This window comes from Eschrichtius robustus, chromosome 2, assembly GCF_028021215.1.
Source record: "Eschrichtius robustus isolate mEscRob2 chromosome 2, mEscRob2.pri, whole genome shotgun sequence".
In the NCBI taxonomy this organism is placed as follows: Eukaryota; Metazoa; Chordata; class Mammalia; order Artiodactyla; family Eschrichtiidae; genus Eschrichtius; species Eschrichtius robustus.
Genome location: NC_090825.1, coordinates 67,125,554 through 67,130,518, shown reverse-complemented (window position 1 = coordinate 67,130,518; position 4,965 = coordinate 67,125,554). Strand labels below are relative to the sequence as shown.

General features: G+C 36.2%; 1 pseudogene; it reads right to left on the bottom strand.

The window, feature by feature from the left end:
• Positions 1-4,421: 4,421 nt before the first annotated feature.
• Positions 4,422-4,722, bottom strand: LOC137757075 (non-histone chromosomal protein HMG-14 pseudogene; annotated as a pseudogene).
• Between the last annotated feature and the right edge of the window lie 243 nt (positions 4,723-4,965).

Here is a 4,965-nt window from a genome sequence, read left to right as displayed (position 1 = left end):
TGCATTTCTCTAATAATTAGTGATGTTGAGCATTTTTTCATGTGCCTCTTGGCCATCTGTATGTCGTCTTTGGAGAAATGTCTATTTAGATCTTCTGCCCATTTTTTGATTGGGGTGTTTGTTTTTTTTGGTATTGAGCTGCATGAGCTGTTTGTGTATTTTGCAGATTAATCCCTTGTCGGTCACTTTGTTTGCAAATAAATATTTTCTCCCATTCTATGGGTTGTCTTTCCTTTTTACAAACTGAAGAATAAAAACCATATGATCATCTCAACAGATGCAGAAAAAGCTTTTGACAAAATTCAACACCCATTTATGGTAAAAAATCTCTCCAGAAAGTGGGCATAGAGGGAACCTACCTCAACATAATAAAGGCCATATACAACAAACCCACAGCAAACATCATTCTCAATGGTGAAAAACTGAAAGCATTTCCTCTAAGATCAGGAACAAGACAAGGAAGGATGTCCACTCTCACCACTTTTACTCAACATAGTTTTGGAAGTCCTAGCCACGGCAGTCAGAGAAGAAAAAAGAAATAAAAGGAATCCAACTTGGAAAAGCAGAAGTACAACTGTCACTGTTTGCAGATGACATGATTCTATATATATAAAATCCTAAAAATGCTACCAGAAAATTACTAGAGCTTATCGGTGAATTGGGTAAAGTTGCAGGATAAAAAATCGATACACAGAAATCTCTTTCATTCCTATACACTAACAACAAAAGATCAGAAAGAGAAATTAAGGAAAACACTCCCATTTATCATCACATCAAAAAGAATAAAATACCTAGGAATAAAACTACCTAAGGAGGCAAAAGACCTGTACTCAGAAAACTATAAGATACTGATGAAAGAAATCAAAGATGACATAAACAGATGGAGAGATATACCATGTTGTTGGACTGGAAGAATCGATATTATAAAATGAATATACTACCCAAGTAACCTACAGATTCAAAACAATCCCTACCAAATTACCAATAGCATTTTTCACAGAATTAGAACAAAAACTTTTACAATTTGTATGGAAACACAAAAGATCATGAATAACCAAAGCAATCTTGAGAAAGAAAAATAGAGCTGGTGGAATTGGGCTCCCTGACTTCGGACTACACTACAAAGCTACAGTAATCAAAACAGTGTGGTACTGGCACAAAGACAGAAATATAGATCAATGGAACAGGAGAGAAAGTCCAGAGACAAACTCAAACACCTGTGGCCACCTAATCTATGACAAAGGAGGCAAGAATGTACAATGGAAAAAAGACAGTCTCTTCAGTAAGTGGTGCTGGGAAAACTGGACAGCTACATATAAAAATGAAATTGGAACATTCTCTAACACCATACACAAAAATCAACTTAAAATGGATTAAAGACCTAAATGTAAAACTGGATACTATTAAACTCTTAGAGGAAAACATAGGCAGAACACTCTGATATAAAAATTGCAGCAAGATCTTTTTTGATCCACCTCCTAGAGTAATGAAAATAAAGACAAAAATAAACAAATGGGACCTAATTAAAGCTAAAAGCTTTTGCATAGCAAAGGAAACCATAAACAAAATGAATAAACTTTATTTTTTAAACAGCAATATTGATCAGAAGGTACAGAGGTTTCCCATTTTCCTTCTGTCACCACACATGCATAGCCAAACCCATTATCAACATCTCCCACCAGAGAGGTACATTTGTTATAACTGATGAACCTGCATTGACACATCATTATCATGCGGTGTCTATAGATTATATTATGGTTCACTCTTGGTTGTATATAGTAGGGATTTGGACAAATTTGTAATGATGTGTATCCACCATCATAGTATCATACAGAGTAGTTTCACTGCTCGAAAATCCTCTGTGTTATGTCTATTCATCCCTCCATGCCTTGGCAACTGCTGATTTTTTTTTTTTTCCACTGTCTCCACAGTTTTTCCCTTTCATGTATGTTATATGGTTGTAATCTTTCAATATATAACCTTTACAAATTGGCTTCTTTCACTTTGTAATATGCATTTAAGTTTTCTCTGTGTCTTTTAATGACTTGATAGCTCATTTTGTTTTAGTGCTGAATAATATTCCATGGTCTAGATGTACCACAGTTTTTCCTTTCACCTACTGAAGGTTGCTCCCAAGTTTTGACAATTATGGATAAAGCTGCTATAAACATATGTGTGCAGGTTTTTGTTTGGACATAAGTTTTCACTTCCTTTGGTGAAATACCAGGAAGCCCAACTGCTGGATCATAGGCATCATTTTCATAATTTAGTTTGTTGTTGAATGTTGAGTGAAAAAAGATGTAGATGATTCTATGCATGTTTATTTAAATGTACATTAGAGATATCAAATATTACAGATATAGATACATGAATTACATACATCAAACTCATGATAATTACTACTAGGAGGGGAGTACAACGCAAACTTTAGTTTTATGTTATGCTTTAGGAAGATAAAAAATAAAAGATCAGTTCTAATGTGTTTTATATCTTTCTATTTTTTAATATAATTTTCCCAAAGCTAAAGAGTTATATATATATATAAGTATATATGTGTATATATATATATATATATATATACACACACACACATATACATATGTATATATATATATGTAAGACAACAGTGTCAAAGGATAAAAAACAGAAAAGGGAACGGAAGAATGGGAAAAGCTAGTTAATCCAGGACAGAGTTAGTATGCAAAGTATATAGCAAAAGGCCCTGTACAAATATAAACCATACAGTTGCCAAGTTCCTTCTCTGTTTGATCTTTACGGGTTGTCACCATTTCCACTTCCCCTATCCTGCTTTCCAACCTTATTTGTTATCTGGACAGTGGCACAAATGCTTCCAATAGATCACACTGTTTATAAATTCTCTTCAATCCATTTCAAGTTTTACATGATGCTGAATTATACTATTTTATATATTTTACAAGCCTAGATTACAAAAGGAATGAATATCTTACTTTTATCCAAATACTCAAGGCCTATGATGATCTGGCACATGCCCTCCTTAAATCCTTTTGTTTCTCCCACCTCTGTCCTTTTCAAAACTACTGCACATTGTTACCCAGATCCATCCTATGTTTTCTATTTTCTCTCGTTAGCTATCTACTGTCCTCAATCATGAATGCCTTGTCCTGTGTCTCTGTATCAAGAGAATCTATCCATCTTTTACATTTTAAAGTTTAAAGTTCAATTCCGTTGCCACCTCATCTGTAGAATCTTTCTCAATTTCAAGTAATAGAAGTAAAACCTCCCTTCTGCTTTTATATAAAAATTCATCTGTAAGTTTAGTGCTTATCAGTGTCTGCTTCATAATGTAATTGTTAATATATGTAACTTACCTTTATTTTCTAGCATGTGAGTTCTTGGAGGATGGTTTTTGTATACAATATATACAATTTACCCTCCCTATTGGAAGGTGTGGAACCCAGGGATGCTGAGGGCCAACTGTACCACACAATTTTATATAAGGGACTTGAGCATCCGCGGAGTTTGCTCTCCATTGTGAGTCCTGGAACCAATCCCCTGCAGATACTGAGGGACAGCTGGACTTACATATCACCCACAATGCATAGTACAGTCTGTTGTATTTTTTTTTCTTTCATAATGAGATTTTATTGGTTGTTTTGAGGATCAGTACACAGACATTTCAATTTGTGCACAATTCTTAACATACATACCAAAAATCTAAAAAATCATGTAGTTGTGATTCTTTTCTGAAGTTATTCCAGTGACTTTACAGCTTAAAATTTGGAGGCAAATTTTCCTTAACAGGATATCAAGTACCAATATCTTCAAATATTGATATGCTGTTACATCATAAGTCCCACTAATTCACAATTTAATATCATATACACTACATACTCAAATCGTCAATCGTTCACAACACATTAACAAAGTTACTAGAAGAACTGGACTGCCACGGCCAAAGATGTTACAGAGTGCACGAAATTCTGACAAGGAGAGCCAAGATCAAGGAGTGAGTGGTTTGCTTTAGGATACAATTCTACCAAAAACAACATGGAAAGAGAAGTAATTTAAAATGTTCAAGACATTAAATGCACAAATGACTCCAAACTGCCATTTTAGTATGCTTTATATTATAGGATATAAAAGCTACCCCCCCCATCTATGGAATCTTAAACTGACACCCAAGACAATCAAAGCCTCCCATATTCAATATCCCACTATTTTCTGTTTGTACCAAAAAATAAACAGCTAGCAAATGATTTCACCTCTTAAAAAAAAAAACATTTACACTTAAAAAATGGGATGAGGTGGGAATCCCTCCTTTTTAAAAATGTTTCTAGAGCTACTAAGAAACTTGCATTTACAAAATAGTTTATAAAAATATTCCTCTGGATTGTACAAGAAGGGAGACAGGGACCACTGATAGGACCGGGTGTGTGGTATTAATCAGACTTGGCTGCTTTCTCTCCTGCTTCATTAGAGGCGGGGCTCTCCTCGTTTTTAGTTTCTCCGTTTTCTGCAGGTAGGTCTTAAGTCTGTTGGTTAGTCACTTCGGCCTGTTTTCCCTTTGCTCCCCTTTTCCCTTTTGTTTGCACTTTTTTGTCTGAAGATTTATGCTTTCCTGCCGCCTTGTTTGGCTTCTTTTCCACTTTTGCGGGAGCCGGTTGAGCGGGCAACCTCGCGGATCTCCTCTTGGGCTCCTCGGTCACGGCGCTCGGCAGAGCTGACCTTGCTCTTGAGCATCCTGGTGGCCGCGGCGCACCGAGAGCCTTCGCGAAGCTGGGCTGCTTGGCCGCTGCGCCTCCTCCCGCCGCCCGAGCTGCTGGGACCCGCCACGTTGTACTTATTAAGTGATCAAACATATGTTCATTATCCATAGCTTTCAGGAAATATTTCAGGATTTAGCCAAATGTCATGCTTTCCATAATGCCTTTTCCCGTGACAATCCAAGCAACATATTGAGTTCTGATCCCCAACAAAGTCCAT